Source organism: Argiope bruennichi, chromosome 6 (assembly GCF_947563725.1).
Source record: "Argiope bruennichi chromosome 6, qqArgBrue1.1, whole genome shotgun sequence".
NCBI classification, from domain to species: domain Eukaryota; kingdom Metazoa; phylum Arthropoda; class Arachnida; order Araneae; family Araneidae; genus Argiope; species Argiope bruennichi.
The window spans coordinates 132019884-132040701 of NC_079156.1; positions in this window are offsets into that span (position 1 = coordinate 132019884).

The following is a 20818-nucleotide window of genomic DNA, read 5'->3' on the forward strand; positions in this document are numbered from 1 at the left end:
CGATATGCTTCGAGGATATTATTTAATCATTTTTTTATTTATTAGTAATTGAATACTAGAATGCAATGCAGACATTTCAAATTCTTATTTAGTTTCATCGTTGCTAACGGTAAACTTAAAAAAATTTTTAAACCAAATTTGCAGTATTAAAAACAGAAATGAAAACTTAAATGAAGAGGTGGTGGCTGAATTTTTCCTACTGGGGGTGGGAGGGACGGTCAAGACATTTCTGACTGAGGATTAAACAATTTTTTTTCTAATTTACTTTCAAAATAGCATACTATAATTAATTACATATTTAAATTAAAATAATTATTTAATAACGAATTTAATTGTGCTTAATTAAGTAATATAATTATAATGACTAATTATTTACAATAATTAACTATTTATTAGGTGTCAGAAACGTCCGCATTTCGAAGAAAATTAAAAAAATAAAGAATCAATAACATTATCTCAAATTAAATGTACTGTACGGATATTGGAAAGAAATTTTACATTATTATTTAAATTTTATAAAAAAAATAATAGTCGAAACAAGTGAAAATAATTATTAACTTATAATTAAACTTGACGACTGTATGATATATTGCACCAATTTAATTAATATTAATTTAATCAAGTGTTGAAGAACTTTTTATATCAAATTTTTCACTAAGGTATCAATTGTAATTGATGTTGTTATTTTTGATGAAGTAAATAAACACTAATGCAAAATAAAGTTAGTATTTCTCAATAAAAACTAGAGCATTAGAAATAAATCTATTTAATTAAAAATTTATTTTAATTCTGGGAAGAATAATTCTTGTAATAAATTTCTAAATGAAAATATTTTTTAATTAAAAGTTTTTATTTTTAAATTCTTTAAGCTAAATAAATTATAAGTTTTTTTTTAATAGTAAGGATTATAATGAACTCTGAAAAAAAAATTCATGTAATCTTTGCAAAATTCGAGCAAATTTCTTAAATATTCCAATTGTTTAAAAAGATTTTTTTCCATAACTTTGTCATTTTTGTGTTTTATGGTTGTAGCAAAAAAGTTTTGGTTTCAAAACATAAGAAACCATAAAATATAACAAAAATTAAATACACCTGCTGTTATTAAATCATTAATGCAAAAAATAATTTTAATAAAAAAAAATTCAAAAGATGAGGAAACTTGAAATTACTTTTATCTAAACAGACTTATTTTTATTATTACTTTTAACTATCTAAATAAATAATATTTTACGATGGAAAATGCACTATATAATGAAATGAAATGCAAAAATGGTCATTTTTTCAAAAAAAAAAATATCTGTAATGCATATAATATTTATAAATAAAAAAAATACTGAAATGCATAAAAAGAGGAAAGTACATTGTTTTTGATACATTAAAAAATGGTAACCCTTTACAGTTTTTGAATCATCCTTTTGGAAACATCAGAGGAAAGGTTGATTAATGAACAAATATTAAAAAAAAAAGCATATCTTAAATTTGTCACCAAAAACAAATGCAGAATATTTTATACGGGTGATAATTCGAATACAAAGTAACTTTTCAATTACAAAATAAGCTTTTAGAAAGACTCCTTTGGTTCCTTTTGGTATTTCACTGGATGTCTTTTTTTTTTCGACCGATGGTAAGCAAAATTGGGATATAATTATAGTTGCAATTACAAGATCATATATTAAATTTAATATATTTAAATCATTGCGTTTACTTACGGGAGAAAGTAAGACTGACAGACGGACAGGGTCTTGGCGCAATTGACTCTAAATTTGATACGTATCTATGATTTAGGCTGTGTAATTAATTATATTGCATTTCTAAAAGAATCTGTAAATATATTGTAAATATAAAACATAATTTTTAAAATCAAGCTTCATTATATTCATTGGATTTCTTCACATATTAAACAGCATCCAGAATATTCCAGTATAAGCGGATTTTGATCGAATTCATGCAACTCGTTTATTATTTTCAACTACCGCAACCCAACATAATGGACATGTAGAAATTATTACCGATTCAGTTGTAAAATCCCATATTATTTCTTTCAATAACTTATTTCGTTTTCTCCTATCAGACAGACACACCCATTTTCATTTCACAGATGTCATTCAATATTCAGCACATATATGCAAATCTTAGGGTAAACGCAACATATAAAATTTATTTATAATTTATTGCGTTCCCATTTATTTTTCAATTTCACTGAAAGAAAAGCATGGGCATTCCTAATAGATAAAAAAAAACGCTTTTATTAGTATATGAAATTCTACAATGTATTACTTTCTATTTTTTAGACTTTAATATATAATTCATTCTAATATATATTATGATGTCTTGAAATTAATTTCCTCTCAAATTTATTACAAGATGGCCCATAAGTCTTGAAATGAAGTTAACTAAATATCCATTAACTGAAAATTCAGTTCTGAAAATAGAAAATAGTGTATTAACATTCAGAGTGCGAATGCGTACGAAATTTAACGTCTTGAGAAAGAAATGAAAATTTCCATCTTAGGAAATATGAAACAGTGAAGCTAAATCAAAGAGTTTAAAAAAATGATTTTTTCAGGGGGGGGGGGGGAGACTTTGTGATTCATTTTACTATTCAAAAAAACTTTTTAAGGATTCTAAAACTTTTCTTTTATATTTTCATGTAAAGGAGGAAAAAAAATTAACAGGTTGTTTTTTCACATACATTTTAAGGAATAACACGTCTTCGGTTTTAAACATTCTAATTCTAAGAATTAAAGCATTTACTTGCCAATTCATAAAAGATCGATTAAATAGGAAAAAAAATTTAAGCGTTAAAAAAATTAAACATTATTTTTTTAATGTTAAAATGTCATATGAGCTATATTCTGTAAATGTGGCTAGAGGGGGGGAATACCAGCTAATCTCCTGAATAGTTCAAAAATGCATCTAAAGATGGCACCAGGATTAAGTCTCTTCGAACTTGAGAAATAAGTTTTTGAGATCTTTTTTTCATTATTTTCGCTTTTGTCACTGCAACATTTTTCTTATTTTCAATCTTCACTTTTTAATAGACAATTAAAAGAAGATGAATTAAAATGATATGCAGATACTGATTCGTTTATCTTATGTCTCATATCTTAAAATCTGACTCAACCTTAAAAAATATGCTATTTTGAGTAAAAACTACCCAGAATAGGTTTTTAAAAAAAGGACAACAATTTATTGATCAAATAAATTTATAGATTACTAGCTATTACCCGCGACTTCATTCGCGTGGAAATTTTGGCGTGTATGTATGAGAACTGGCAGTCTGATCAAAATATAAAATGATATCAAACCGTATCATTATAGTGCTGTTGAAAGCAGAGTGTGATATGATATAATCAAAAAACTTGTAAATGATCGAGAAAGACCTACGGGAAAATTTCAACATTTATTTTTATTCTATTACCATAATGTATACAACAATAAGCCGTGGTTTGGCCCTGGGATGTGTTGATCGTCATCGTAAAAGCCAATTTTAAGAAAAATTGCAACCTCTTGAAACAAAATGGCAAGATGTTATGTTTGAAATAACAGATATGCGGGGAATTAAAACGCTGTCTCCTTTAGCTGCATCTGTAATAATGGTAGCTTTTATAATATTTCAGCCAAGCTCTCTGATACGAAGCCTGGTGCCGTTACACAGTGCATCAAGATTTCGCATCAGCAGAGATGGAACGCCACATTTAAGCTCCAGATTATTCGAAGATGCATCTGCTAACTCTGAGGAGTTGAGGAATTCAACGGGGTATGCACTACTATAGTCAATAGCCGTTACAGTTTCTATGGGTGTGTATAGTTTTGAATTTCCGACGATCATGTCTACATTTTTTTTTTTTTTTTGTTTATTTTATTCACTTATTCGTTCTTTGGCAACAGCACTGCTCTCTCACACAGCCATTCTTCATTATTTATATTAATCTCCAAATTGAAAAAAAATCTTGCATGATAAGTTCATCTTCTGTAGCACTAGATAGGAAAATTCTTCTGAAAATAGAATTATCCAATCTGCATTCGTTTCTACACGACCCTCTCCAATATGCAGAATCTTATTTGCAAAGACGTTGTACAGTTGCACACGCATGTTGCTCGTAAGATAGAGCTTTTCAGTCCTAGACAACAGAGGCGACGCCTTGAGACATGCGTTTATTTCATCCGCTGGTATGGCCCTCTCAATAACTGTCAGTGTCTGTCTAAAATCGCCTGCGCGCAAAATGATAACGCCGCCCACCACCGCCTAGTTGCCGCGGATGTCCTGCAGGTTGTGATTTAACGCCTCTAATGCATGCTTGTGTGACATTGTGCACTCGTCCCATACTATTAACTTGCACTGCTACAAAGGAACACCCCGGCCGCGGTTTTGGGTGATGTGGCGGAAATTTGAAAACGGAATGTGCAGTCCGACCACCGTTAAGCAAAGTTGCAGCGATGCCCGAGAAAGCTACAGCCAGAGCTATATTGCGTTCCTTGCGGAGTTGGGCTAGCAGAGATTCAGCACAAATGTCTTACCAGTACCCCATGGTGCGTCAAGAAAGAATAATCCCTCCTCCCCACTATTACTCTGTGCAGAATTGTTTCGTAGATTTGACGCTACTTGGGAAGTAATCGTAGTGTCATTTCATTAAACTGCATTTCTAAGACCGCGGTGTCGTAGTTTAACTCCTTCACAACTTCGATTGCTAATTCCTCTCTTCTCTGCGGTGTGGGTAGGCCGAAATCAGCGAGTCATTTTCCAGATTTGGAAATCATTTTATCCTCCATCAATTCCACGCTTCGTTAATGGTTAGGTCATTTGAGTGCCATCCAGCCTATGCACGATATCTTCTTATAAAGCGTCCTTGTATTTACCCACAGATGGAGGGGGTTTGACAGTCCGCAAGTGCTCACTAAAATTGCAAACAGGTCTTCTAGCTACTTTCATAGCCCGAGCTTTATTACTCCTCTTCGAAAGATTAGATTTGCGTTTTCTGGGAATTTTGAAAAAGTATGAAATAATAACAAATTAAAAAAATTAAAACTAACCTAAATAAAACGATGTACTTAAAATTATAAATACATTTATTAAAAGTATATAATAAAACAAAATAGAAAATCAAGTCCGTATTTCTTTAAAATCAAGTCAAGTCTATTTTATTTATCGATAGAGTTTGATATAGCTACAACAATATAATACGCATAATTTTTAAACTTTTAATTAAAATGAAAATATAGCTGTCAACAATCAAAACACACTACGCATAAGTGAATTTTCAAAGCTAGTTGGTTTAATGCAAATCCGTTAATTTTCACGCTAGTTAGTTTAACGCAATGCAGATTAAAAATTTTCTATCTCCTTTATTCTGTTTTATTTTAATTTGAAAGTACTTCAGAATGAATCCTAAAGATCGATTCATTAACAATTTTACATTTTAAATGCATCAAACACAAAGAAAATGAACAGAATCATTTGAAATAATCGATTGAAAATATGTTAAGCCTAGCCTCTTTAGCGTGGGAAAGAAAAACAACTAATTCCCAGACTATAATCTATCCCTGTGCTTAATTTCATCAAATTCCGTTCCGCCGCTCTGGCGTGAGGGAATAACAAACATCCATCCATCTATCCATCCAAACTTTCACAATTATAATAACAGTATAGATTGGTTCTTTTTTAAAGTAATATCTTCTGGTTAAAATGCAATTCTGCGAATGTTTTTTTTTTCCTTCTGATTTTCAAAACGTGTTTTAAAGTTAATTTTGTGAAACCCTTTCAGAATTCGTAATAATTTTCTATTATCTAATGAATGGACTCAAAATTTGATCATAAAGAGGCAGTTTGAACTGTAGAAATAAGGGTAAGTCACACGAAGTCATATCAGATGAATACGAAACTTGTGGAGCCGTATTTGAATATTTGTTTTTGTCGAAAATTCACGAATGATAATGGCACAGTGAAAAGACGCATTATTGTTTTGCAAATAGACGGGAAGAGTTCGAGAAATGTCTTTTTCGAACTCAGAAAAATCCAAAACGTGAAGATGAGTAAAGTTCTCGAATTAAAATTTTTTTGACTATTACAATAATTTCTCTGTACTTCGTATACGAGAAAGTAAAACAGACTTAAAGCTATCAAATTTAATCGAGATATAACATGTAGAAAGAAAATATGCACTCTCAATGATCTTTAAAAGTTTAATTCATTAAAAATTAAGCAAAATTTTGACTTTGTTCGGCGATGTTTTCAAAATCACGACATATAAGATAATTTTTAAATCATGTTAAATTCCAACAAAAGTCGCATTTAATCTATACTTATAATAAAGCTCAATGTGTGTGTGTGTGTGTTGGCGCTCTACAGACCAGGTCATTTGACATACAGCTATCAAATTTGGTATATGTTTACCTTAGAGATCGGGAATGTGCACCTGGGGTCCCTTTTTTCGAAATTTTAATTAGAATTTTAATTATTATTTAAAAACTAACTTTCCCGCCAAAAAAATCTTCCATTTTCCCCACCGCCAACTTTTCCGCCAAAAAAATCTTCCATTTTCGCCACCGCCAAATGAGCAAGGCTTTCGTTTTTTTTTTTTTTTCTCCCAACAGTAATGAGGCTAGGGTTAGTATTTTTCGACGGATTATTTAAAACGATTCTGTTTATTTTCTTAATGTTTTATGCATTTAAAATGAAACATTGTTAATTAATCCGTGTTTCAGATTCATTGTGAAGTACTTTTGAATTAAAATAACACAGAATAAAGGAAATTAAAATTGTATAATCTGCATAGCGTTACCCCAACTGGCTTAGAAAAATTCACGCATTTGCGTTAACGTAACTGGCGAAGAAAATTCACGCATGCGCATTGTTTTCTGACTGTTGACATGACAACCAACGGATGATTTAAATTATTTTTAGGTTAGTTGCATGCTTTTGTAAGTAAATTGTATTTATGTTAGTTATATACTTTTTTGTATATGCTTATAGTTTTAAGTACATCGTTTTTTAAGCAGTTTTTTTAAACCTGTTTTCGACCGATTATTTTAAACGATTCATTTTATTTTCTTAGTGTTTGATGCATTTAAAATTAAACATTGTTAATGAATCGATCTGTTCATCATGAATCTAAGAAATTTTTGTTGACAAATTCTTGAGATATTACATAAATTAAGAAAGATATTCTTTAGTGACCATAAAGTTTAAACACTCAGTGACTCTATTATCAGTAATCATATTATTAAACAAAAATGCTTTGTTTCAGTAAAAAATATTATTATATTAATTGCAGATTAATCATTTACACTTTAATTTAAAGCATAATTTCTACGAGAGGTAACAGAAAATTAGAGAGATACATATCACGCTATGACTGAAGGCCTTTATAATATTATGAGTGAATTATATGACTATCAAAATTTGAAGTTTAAAAATATTTTGCTGAAGAATCTATTAAAGTTGGAATTGCGTAAATTATTAAAATTTAAACGAACATTAAGATTGGCGGACCGGCTGGTCGCCAAAGGCGGCTAGTTTATAATAAATATTCGATTTTTGATTAGTTTTAAAAAATATTTTAAGTGTATTTCAAAACAATATATTTCAACGTTAAGCCTTCTTATTGGTCGTTTCGTGAGCCCGCATCGGGATAAAGCTCTCCACTCACTTTTTTTTACAAACATTTTTACAGATGACGTTTCGGTGCGCTTTTGCTGTATTTCACGCAACAAAAAGCATGAAACAAATCGAGTTAAAAAAGGGAGGAGGGAAATGATTTTGGGGTGTTCGGCAATGCTAAATAATAAAAATTCGCCAAAATCTCGATCGATTGCTTTATGTTTACTCCGTGCGCCAAAAAACAATGATTTTTCTGCTTTGTGTCGATGCACATTGTTAAAATAATCGTAACAATGGAATAATAAAATGATATGCTTAATTTAATAATTTTTATTTGTTGAAAGGGCTTCTTATTTATTGATTGTTTAGCTAAATGAATTTTTTAATACAATTTTCATATACATTACTGTAATAATGATTTATTCACAATATAATGATTAACTTTTCTGTTCAAATACGATGCATAGCATCAGATTTCACCTGATATTTTTAAAGTCTTACTCTTTTAAACGGTTTTAGAAGAAATTCTTAGAAGCGAAGTACAAAAAGTAAGGGAGCAACTCGTTTGTTCTTAATAGGAACAAAAATCTTAACATAATGCAGTACACTGCCGAGTATCCGGTTCACGACTATTCGGCTTCCATACTAACCGGCCTAGTTTTCTTTTATCGCAATTAAATGAGGAAGGCAAGGCGTTTATTAAATCATCTATAAAGGAGTTTTTCAAAACTTAAGACTGTAAATTTTGACTCTTATTTTAGGGTTACTTTTTCATATCTGTGGAATCATTTATCAGTGAAAAATAAAATCAATTTGAGCCAATTTTCTTAAGCATTAGGTCTACGATATATGTTAATGTTTTATTTGTGTTTAACGCATTTAAGTTGTGCTTTACAGAATTTATGTTAGATTGTGAACAGTTTATATCCTCTAACTTACTTTTTCTCTAATAAATTCTTAAAACGTACAATTCGGTATATAAACATATATAAACTACCCGTACAGAGCCTTCTATTTTAGCTCGACACATTATCGGCAATTGTGTCTATGATTTCTCTGTGTCGCGGCTGCGTTCACATTGAAATAAATAGAGGGCTTAGTACTCAATAAGAAGTGAAAATACGTATTATAACGGTGAGTTTTGGTATAAAAGCTTTGCCTCATGGTAATGGTGAGCAACGAAATGAATTAATAGAACTTCGGCCTATCCTGCTATTTTGTTATCCAACCAGTCTTTCCAACTCATTAGACCGGATACTCGGGTATGTATATACAGAATATGTATGTATCTCATTTTGAAGACACCTGCAGTTACTTTGAAATATCAAATCTTTTATGGTATGGAAGTATTTCTTAAATTGATATACGATTTCAGAAATATTTCGCCCGAAATGGCTTGAATCGTTTTTAAATGTCAACTACAGAATGAGAGCTCTGACGTGATGAGAATGAATTACAAGAAAATGTTGAAGTAATAATAAAATATTCCTTATAACTGAAAAATGGATATTATCAACCATACTTATGTATGAAATTGTATTTTGCAGAAAGTGCCTTTTGTTTTCCTAAGTTTTTTTACCGAAATTCTTACTGCAGATAGATAACTGCTTGAATATTTTTAGATAAGGAGCATAATAGGCCACGGTGGCCTGGTGGTAAAGTCTCGGCTTCGGAGCCAGAGAGTTTCAGGTTCCAGACTCGATTCGCCATATAACTGTCGTGTAAGCGGATATGATGCATGTCAAATCCGTCGGGCCCGCTAGTATGGTGTGGAAGTTTGGAGAGGGGGTGCCAGCTCCACATCATCCTCATCATCTGGCCGTAGCTCAAATTACAAGTTCCATCCCCAAAAAGTCCTATTGCTGCTTCAAAACGAGGGACGTTAATATGTGGAGTATAATATCCTCGTCCAAATGATATTAATTAATTTATTCATTCTAATCGCAACTTCTCACGTGACCAAATCATCACTTAAACCAATTTGGAAGGCCAAATGCCCTTTAGAATAAAAAAGCTAAGCTACAGTGCATCAAAAGAATAAAAGCCAGATCACATAATAATTGATTTTTTTAATAGCACTATGATGCCATTTAACTTGACTCTGTTAAGATAAATCTATACAACATGAGAAGAACAGATATAAGGCTATTTAAATAAAACGGCCTTCATGTCTGTCCGTTTTAGGGAAATCGCGAATATTAAGTTATTTTTAACTGAAAAATAAAGCAACCGAAATTCTCGGAGATCCAGCTGGTCGTTTAAGTTGGCTAAAATTTAACATCAAATTGTATCATGTTCGAAGGGTTATTTTTATATATTAATCTTATATACGAACAATACAGTTCATGTACAGTACGCGAGAAAGTTTCGGGAAGACTACTCCCGCTATTTTTAATTATGATATTCGCATTCCCATGAATGGATAGATTAACAGAAAGTATTTGATCCATCTTTTGATGTATTTATTCTAAAATAAATGCGTTTGTATAATTCAAGTGATAGACTTACACACCAAATTTCAATATTAAAATCCTATTATTTTTTATTGAGTCGTATTCCTACGAACCCGTATGAAAAACAGATTGTCCTTAGATGTATTTTGCCAAAAATTTGACTCATATGTATTATATTAGTATAAAAACCGCATGCCAAATGAAATTCATGTTCTTCAATTTTTGATTCATTATGATGAGAGACAAAAATTCCAAAAATGACCTAGGAAAGCCTACAATCTATGGATTCATCGAAATCTCTTGATCGAGTAGTTTGACAATTATATAAAAAGATGCAGACAGTTCATTTCACACATTTAGGATAATTAATAAGAGATGTCGGATAATTAATTTATTAAATGTCAATCTGGTAATTGGCAAAATAATTTCATGTTATTGAGAGAGAAGTTAAAAATGGGGGGGGGGGTGATATAACTCAAGCTTCTTATTCAATATATGGATGTTCGCCACACTTCCGGTAATGGAACCCAATCGTCGCCAAGCTGATATGGCGCTTCATTTTGTTTTGTTTCATCAAAGAAATCGTTCGTATTTCGCGGTTTTGATCTCGGAATTGGATTGATTGACTAAAGCTGTATATCACAAATATAAACCAGAACATTTAATTATTAAAAACTGGACATTAAGCTAAGAAACATAGTTATTACCAAAAGCAAAATTCAGAAAAGATAAATGTTATTGAAAATCTGTAGAGTAACAAAATGTAATATTTTCATAATATTTTTTCACGAAATGAAAAAAGTACTAAAGCATATTTTTCAGTTTTAATTTTTGAAATCGAAACATTTCAATTTAACTCTTTTAAGTACTAATAATATGTTTTGTAATTCTAAAAAAAAAAAAATTGTGCATTTTAAAACAGGAAAGATGTCTTATTTGGAAATATTTTTAATATTTAATAATTTCTTGCACTGTTTTAGATTAATATCTTTAAATTTAGTGGAAATTAATATTTTATGATTCAGTTAAATCATTAATTTAATATTTCAACTAATAAATGATCATATGTTTGATATTTTATAGATCCCTGCGTAAACGAAAAATTATAATTACAAGGATGATTTATTCAAGTAAATGGCCAAAGTTTTCAAGATTTTACAAGAGCATGCATTCACTGAAAATCCATCATGAATTAAGACCCAATATTCAAACTAATAAAAAAGAGAAAAACTGATTATTCTAGTCAAATTCACAATAAAATATTTACTACAGAATCTGATACTATGCTTAATGTTCCTTTTCAAAGAAATGGAAAGAAAAAGGTGCGTTCTCTAGATTTAAAATTTAAAACCACGAATATGAACATAAATTCTAGCTTTATAAATGGAAAATATTCAACTAATTCATGTACAGAAGATTTTCAAAAACAAAGATTCAACAGAAGATATAGATTTCGAAGATTCAACAATTGTGAAGGTGGATATAAAAAAAAATTGGCGGCAAACTTCAGAACACTTTTACGATCCTGAAAACAATACAATTTAGACTCCTTTCAGTGAATCAATAAAACATGAAAAAGAAAAGAAGTCGAACACATTTCCAGCAGAAAAGCCTAATAAGGAAAATAAAGACGCATTCTCAGTATTTAATAGTATTCGAAAACATTTTAAAAGATCTTATACTTCTCAGAACAATTCTCAAAAACGTAATAACAACACTGTCAGAAAAAGAAGAAATATTTACAATGATCAAAATAACAGCATCGAATTACAAACCTTCAGTTCTAGCGACAGAGATAAATTCTTAACTTATTTTATATCGCCTACTGAAAATTCAGTGAAATTTTCTGATACCAAATATGTAATACGAAAAAAAGAATTCGGTAGATGAAGACTCTACAACTTCGCTAAAATATTACATTGATAACATTACACAAGTACAGCAATCAGCATTATCGCAAAAAGATTATTCGCTGCAAAACTTTCGTCCTGTATCTGCAAAAACAATCAATCAATCCATAGAGCATATAAGTAAGAGAAATAGCCTAGAAGATATGAATTTTTTTCAAGATGAAAACATCAATCATTTAGTGGAAAATAATTCTTTCATAAACCAGTTACTTCAATTCATTCAAACTCACTTTATTATTATAGTATCAATTCTTTCAGTAAGTATCACAACGGTTATTATTTTGGGACTAGTTGCATTTTACTCTGGTAAAATGCATGCTAGAAGAAAAAAGAATGCACCTTCTCCAGAAAATATTCAAAGTTTCGATCTTCTCATTGGAAATGGACATAACGACGTGGGGGTCGAACTTGTCGCCCTGAGCGAGTTGTTTACCTTGCTGGAACGACGATGGATGTCTCAGCTGGAAGTGTTTTGGTACACTTAATAGTGGAACTTGCTTCTTGCTTGGCCGGTGGTATACTGGAACACTCAGGAGGAATAATAAAAGCAGGTTTCAGACGGTCTATAGAAATAGTATGGGAAGTTCCCTTGATCTCGAGATCGAAAGTTTTCTGTCGTCTGACAAGAACTTTGTAGGGTCCATCATATGGTGCTTGTAGGGGTTTGCGTACACCGTGATGTCTCACAAATACATGTGAACACTCGTTGAGGTGAGGATGTACAAAGATAGTTCTTTGTCCATGACAGGAAGTTGTAACTGGTCTCATCATTGCAAAATGACGTTTTAAGTCCTCCACGAGCTGCTTGGGTGATGTGTCTCCAGGTGTTGGATCGAAAAATTCTCCTGGTAGTCGCAGAGACTTGCCATATACCAGCTCAGCTGTCGTCGCTTGTAGATCCTCTTTGAAGACGGACTGGAATCCGAGTAACAATGTGGGCAGTGCTGCAGACCACTGATCTGTGTTGTAGGCTTTCAAAGCTGCCTTTAATGGGCGGTGGAACTCTTCGATCAAGCCATTGGCCTGAGGATAAGGAGAAGATCTTATCCTTTTAATTCCTAGCAGTTGAGAGAGAGCACAGAATAAGTCACTCTCAAACTGTCTGCCTTGGTCAGTAGTAATTCTTACAGGACAACCAAATCTGGCTATCCAGTGCTTAAAAAAATTTTGTGCTACTGTCTGTGCTGTCATGTCTGGAATTGGTACGGCTTCTGGCCATCTCGTGAACCTATCTATCATTGTTAAACAGTAATAGTTTCCTTGAGAAGGAGGTAGAGGGCCTACAAGGTCCAGGTGCACATGTTCGAACCTCTGTGATTGGTCTACAAATTTTCCTACTGAGGTTTTAGTATGGCGAATTACCTTCGATTTTTGACACGGGATGCAATACTTAGCCCAATTGTTGCAATCTTTTCGAATGGAAGGCCAAATAAAACGCGATCGGATTAATTTTGAAGTGCTTCGAATGCTAGGATCAGATAAATTATGCAGTGATGCAAAAATTTGTTGACGAAATGATTCAGGAATATAAGGTCGAGCTGTACCTATTGATACATCACAATAAATGGGAGTTTTGCAATTTGGAAAAGCAATTCTTTTAAATTGTAATGTTTCAGAATTACTGAGTAAATTTTTTAATTCCGAATCAATTTGTTGCGCTTGTGCAATTTCGTTATAATCTATGGGATTTGGCATGTTTATAGCGTTTATCTTAGAAAGTGCATCTGCTAATATATTCGCAGAGCCTTTTATGTGGTGAATATCGGTGGTAAACTGAGATATAAAATCTAATTGTCTAGCCTGTCTCCGAGAGCATTTGTCCAAGCGTTGTTGGAAAGCGTAAGTTAAAGGCTTATGATCTGTACATAAAGAAAAATTTCTAGCTTCAAGCATATGCCTAAAGTGTTTGATGGCAGCATAAGCTGCTAATAACTCTCTGTCGTAAGCACTATAGTTTCTTTCTGCTGGGGAGAGTTTCCGAGAAAAGAATGCGAGTGGTTGCAATTCTTCATCTACTAATTGAGACAATGTCCCTCCAATTGCAAAGTCTGAAGCTTCGACTCGTAAAATTAATGTGGCATCTGGTTTCGGATGTGCCAATAAAACAGCATTTGCAATTAATTGTTTACAATTTTGTAATTCTTCTTCCGCTTTATCTGACCAGTCCAATTTCGTTTTATCATTCTTTTTCGCTCCTTTTAAATATGACGTTAAAAATACCTGATGTTTTGCTATATTCGGTAAAAATCTACAGAAAAAATTTAAAAAAACCTAAAACTCTTTGAAGATCTTTTACTGTTTTTGGTTGTGGATACTTAAGAATCGGTTCAACTTTATGGGGTAAAGGTTTAGTCCCCGAACTAGTAATTAAATGACCAAAGAAAGGAATTTCTGAGACTCCAAATATGCATTTTGAAACATTTATGGTTAGTCCATATGTGTTTAATCGCTCCAGTACGATTCGTAAATGAGCTTTATGCTCTTCTTGGCTGGAACTAAATATTAAAATATCATCCAAATAAACATAGCAAAATTTAATATCTCCCAGGATTTCATTCATGAATCGCTGAAAAGTTTGTGCTGCCCCACATAGTCCAAAATTTAAGAATGGGAATTCAAACAGTCCAAATGGTGTACAAACTGCGGTTTTCTGTATATGGTCCGGATGGACTGGTATTTGAAAATAAGCACGGACTATATCAAGTTTTGAAAAAGTATTTTTCCCGTGGAGTACATTGGTTAAATCCTGGATATGGGGTATGGGATAACGGTCTGGTACAGTACAGGCATTCAATCTCCTAGAGTCACCCACAGGACGGATGCTGCCTGAGCTTTTGGAAACAACATGAAGAGGAGATGACCAAGGTGATTTTGATGGCCGGCATATGCCTTGATCCATCATGAACTGAAACTCTTTTTTGACGGCGTCATACACTTCTGGATTTAGCCTTCTAGGTTTACTATGGAAAGGCGGACCGGTTGTTTCAATAAAATGCACCGTATTATGTTTAACAGCTTTTAACCCAAATGTTAATTTTGTTAATTCTGGGAATTCTTCCAAAATTTTATGGTATATTGATTCACCAGAAATAAGTTTTAGAGATTCATAATCTGTTAATTTTGAAATTATTCCGGGTTGGGTAAATTTAGTTACATTATCATTAAGTTTGAGCCCTTTATTAATAGGTCTCAAAAAGTTTGTAAAAAATCGGCCCCTATTATTGGAACAGGCACATTAGCAATTAAAAATTTCCATGGGAAATTTCGCCTGAGACCTAAGTCCACATTTAATAACTTAGATCCATAAGTATAAATTTTGGAGTTGTTAGCTGCAAAAAGTTGCAGAGAATCAGGCTTTAGATTTTTTTTATTTTTGTTGAGCGGTATGCACGAAACATCAGAGCCAGAATCGATCAAAAATTTGAAATGTGATCTCTTATCAAAAACATGCAAACGATACGATTGCGCGGCTGCCGCCGATGTAGGTTGATCAACAGCCGCTATTGCGAGTTTTCCGGATCTGCGTTAGTTGAGTACGAACACGGCGATACGCACTTCAGTGCCTTTTCTCCGAAACGCGCATGATAGTAACAGAATTTTCTCCCACGATCACCGGAACGCCCACGCGAATAACTGCGCTGTTTGTTTTTCCGATGGAAAGTGCCTCTGCTTCTGTCGCGGGAAAGCCGTTGCACCTGCTTACTTAAAGCGGCGATTTCGCTTCGGAGTGCAGTAAACTCATCCAGAGTGGAAGCTTTCCGCATGGCATTACTTTCCGCGTCTCGGCTGACGGCAAAGACGCTGTTATCTGCTGAGGAAATACGGACCTCGGCAACTTTGTCGGCCATGTTGGCCAAATTGTCCATGGGTTCAGAGCTTATTGATAAAATTGCCTGCATTTCCGACGGCAGTCTTTGGAGACATAAAGTTTTCAGAAAATCGTCTTTTATGCCTGTGCCACCACCGTGTTCGCGCATCCTTCGGAGTAACTGCGATGGTTTATCGGCGCCTAAATGTAGTTCAGAAAGCAGTCGACGGATCTGTTCATTTTCAGAAGCGGAAAATTCAGCTATAAGTCGAGTCTTTAACGCATCATATTTGTTGGTGCCGGGGGGGTGCGAGTAAAATATCAGCAACCGCTGATAAAGTTTCCGGATCAATAGTTGCAATCAAATGATTGTATTTTGTAAGGTCATTCGTTATTTTTGCTAGAGCGAAATTGCTTTCCACTTGGATGAACCACAATTTTATATTGTTCCTCCACAGCGGTGGTATTTTCACCGAAAGATGGGACACCTGCGACTCTATCGGAGCTTCAGCATTGATACTTTCGTTTTCAGTATTAAGCATCTTTTGTTTCTCGTTGTCTAAAACTAATAATTTTTACAATATTTACGAGTATCAGAAAAAGTTATGATTATTTATATACACGTATTTTTAAAAAAAATTTGGGAGTTAAGAATCATAATAATAAACATGTTAGCCAAAACGAAAGTAATAAGAAATTAATACTTCGAATACAAAAAATAACACGAAAAATAATACTGAATATAAATAATACGATTTCTTCGCCAAAATAATGGGGAAATGAAATATTGACCAATCACAGAGAAATGAACAGAAAATTCGAGCACATACCTGGTCCTTGGCGCATTACTTCTTGGCACAATAATCCAAAATAATCCATTACGAAAAGTAATTGAAGAGCTCAATCACCAAAATCTGATTTGAGCATATTTTAGAAATTTTGAGGCTGGACTTCGCAAATTTTAGAATAATAAAAACGAAAGTACCAGGTCACCAGTTTGGTGCGTGGTTTAACACACATTGCCAAATTTACTTTAAATTAAAGTATTAAAACATTTCTAATTAATGAAAACTGCCAGCCATGTAAATAACAAAAATAAATTTTAATTACAAATTAAATTAACAAATATAGAACATGATACATTGGCCGTAATTCCATCGACCAGCACGAGGCAAAAGTTCGGAGCAAGCCGGCGAAGGCAGGGAGTGAGTCACTCGTATTCGTTGGAGAGCAAAGTTCATCTCCGTAGGTATGATTGATGCTTATCGCCAACTGGCGAAACAAACAGTCATTTATCGCCTGTTTGGCCGCTGCAAATCAAACCAACCAACCTCTGTATTAGTTACACCTGTTAGGAATTTGACGGATCCAAGAAACAGAAATGGAACGTGAAATGAACTTGACAGCAATTCTGAAAGTCTGTTAAAGTAACTTCTGTTTTGCAGTCGTTTGATTGTCTGCTATCTATAAAATCAACGCCAATTGAACGATGCGAGGACTTACAGAAATATTCAAGAAATCGAACTAAATCACTTTCTAAGAATGATAATCTTAGAAATTCGAAAGAAAAAGGCAATAAATTAATTCCTTCAAAAATGTCCATTTGAAGAAAACGAAGAAACGGAAATAACTACAGATCTCCAAAACATCATTGGGAATGTTAAATTTTCATTCGATATGCCTCCACCTGTTGAGAATAAGTTTATGTGCTTGAATAGGCTGTTGGAGTACAGGCCATCAGGTTTTCATATTTCTCCAGAGGATAAGCCGACATCAATAATATCAAACTACAAAATGAGGCTTTTAAAATTCAGAAAATGAATTAGATAAGATTTTTGTAATTCCTTACATTAACTTTGCAATAAGGAGCAATACTTTTTCAAATGTTTGCGGGTGACTTATTATTTAGCATGTCTAACGCAACAAGACAATTAATTTTAGCAAATAATTCATATGAGATTCCGAAAAACATTAAATATAATATTTTATTCTGACTATCATTATGTTTTACAACTAGAAATTGTCTAAATACACATAACTTTCGACAATTTAAAATCTACCTTTTGATTTGCAATCTGCACCGGAAAATAGGCAGTTATTAAATCATTTCGTCACGAAATAAAAATCAGGTTTTCGACTTAATGATTTAAGAACCGCTCGATTTTTAACTCTGCATTTAAAAATCATCATGTTTATCAATTAAAGAATGATAATAAAAATCGGCCATCCACTTTAATTAAATTACAAGAATTATGAATCAGCATACTGTCAATACTAATTTTAAAGTGCAATAAAGGAGAAATAAAGATTAAATATCTGAATAACACTATTCTGCCATTAAATTAGGGAAAATATCCCTTTACATTTTTAATTTCAATGCTTTTATTTTTTAAATTGGTTTTTTTTTTAAGATTTCTGCACACAAATACTTAGGTAAGAATTTCATTCTTTTTCGTATCCATTAACATTTAACACTGCTGAAATTTTTTATGCAGTACATAATTTTTCCCCAGTTATCTGTACTAATAACAATAGGTATGTGGCTGGGTACGTATGGTGTTGGGGTTTTACAATACTGGCCATTTAATTTAGTTATCAAATTCTACACAGTTTAGGAGGGTAAAAGTATGCACCCCAGAAAGTTCGGTTTTTTTAAAAATTTTAATTAGAAATTAAACAATATTTTGATGTTTTTGCATGATAATGTCCTAAAACATATTAGCAAAAGAAGTATACTATTTTAAAATTTAATATTTTAAATTAAACTAATTTAATTGCCGTGTACTTCTATATACAGAACAGGTGTCAAACTATCTCTATAACGCGACTTGAATGTCTCGCACTGTTGTATGCTTAAACCTTTGCAGTCGGAAAGATATTCGATGCATAATTATTCAATTAATACATGGACTTGTTTTATTACACCAAAAAATAAATACATGCAACTGCTTTAAATTGAGTTTCCCTGAAAAATGAATCTACATTATTTAACCATTCTGTAATTAGTTTTAACAATTAAAATTCTTAAAAAAATATATATAAAATGTCAAAATGAGGCATCGTCTTGAATCGTGGCTGAGAGAAATCATTCAACTGCAAAGGGTTAACCACCTAATTGTTTTATTTTCTTTACTATCTAAAAAGATGACACCTATTTTCTTATTTTTATTCAAATGGAGACCCATTGAATACTTGACTTATCTATGCACTAGAAGTAATTTAATATTGAATTATAATCGTTATGAGTGGTTTATTTTTTGCTTACAACTGTCAAAATTCGATAAATCGATGCACGTATTGCAATGAGACAAAACAGTTAAGCGCTTAAAAATACTTTGTTGGAGAAATTATGAAAATCAAGTTACGTTTAAAAATTTTTTTTAAAAACTAAACACAACTACTATTCCGGGAGAAAAGACTTAATAGAGAATATGAAAAAAATAATTATTAACAAGAAACGTAATATACGCTACACCAGAGTATATTTTTATTAGAGCATTTACAATGCCTGAACACTATATGAAACAGAATGACAAAGAATCACACTTTTCACATACGAAGATTAGTATAAAAAAATTCTTTACCAGAAAATAAATATATATTTCTCACAAAAAATAGTGAGCGCTATAAACGGCTTAATGAAATTAAAATTTTCACGAGCATTAATCAATTAACATCTGTTTTCATGCTAGAACTTTACTTAAAAACACTGGATTTTTCATGGAAATCCAATTTCCCATAAAATGTAAAGTTATAATAAAATCTTTTATTAGTTCTGAGTTAAAATAACACTAGCATTCTTTATTTACAAGAATTTTTTACATATATCTCACACCTATTAATATAAAAAATTACATTAATACAATTACTAAATCCATAGATTCAAATTATATAAATTTCTAAAATACATTGAATATAATCGAGAATTGTCGATTACATTCCTATTCTCGCTTATATTGATAATTTAAGTTGAAAATTCCATCTCAAAATAATCCCAAATTATAAAAAAAGGGATCTTTTTAACAATTTTTTTAAATCAAAATTAACAAAGATTTAAAAATTTTTGAACCAAGATTGTAGAAGATGTTTTGTATTAAAATTCATAATTCACATCGATTCTGGAATTATAAATACTCGGGAAGTTTAATTTGAATTTTAAAACTTTTAAAATGAAAACGCCTTAACCTTTTCGAAACTATTATTAAAAAATATATAGATTTGAGTATACTTAGATGTTCCGTAGTTCTTGAAAGGATTAAGTTACAGTTGTAATAAAAATTGGATAATAATTCAAGTACTTTGCAAACGGTTGTTGCATTTTGTTCTAAAGATTGCGAGTTCAACGTTCAGAAGGTTGATCTTCATGCTTTCGACCGTGTTTGTCAAAATAATCTTTCCTAAGGTATTTTTTGCCACATACGGCACATACAAAAATAATTTTTTCGTCGTATTGTTTTTTGTGCGAAGTTAGAGAAATTTTCTGTATAAAAGCCTTTTCACATGTTTTGCCCACATGTGGTCTTTCTCCAGTATGTGTACGGAAATGTACCACAAGTGTTTGTATCGTAGGAAATCCTCTACCACATCTTCCACAGATATGCGACTTCTTCCCCGAATGTACTACGGCATGGTTTGTAAACGAAATTTTGCATTGAAATGCTTTACTGCATTGCAGACAAACGAAAGTTCTTTCCTTTGTATGAGTATTTAAATGCTCGACAAGAATTTTGTATCGGGAATTGTACTTGCATTGATAGAATTTTTCTCTTGCATGAATTTTTAGATGGCCACGGAGAGTAGTTTCCAGCCGAAATCTGACACCACAAGTCACACAAACATAGGGTTTCTCTGAAGACTGGGTGTGAACACGCTTTGGGTCAATTCGGTTTTCACATTCCGTACTCATTTCTTCACGGAGACCAAAAATGTTGCTTGCATTTTCCAAGAAACTTGTGAAATGTTTCGCAGCATAGTTATGATCACTGTCACATGGACCAGGTTTGTTGTATGTTTTATCTAAGACATTTTGTAAATATTTGCCATCATA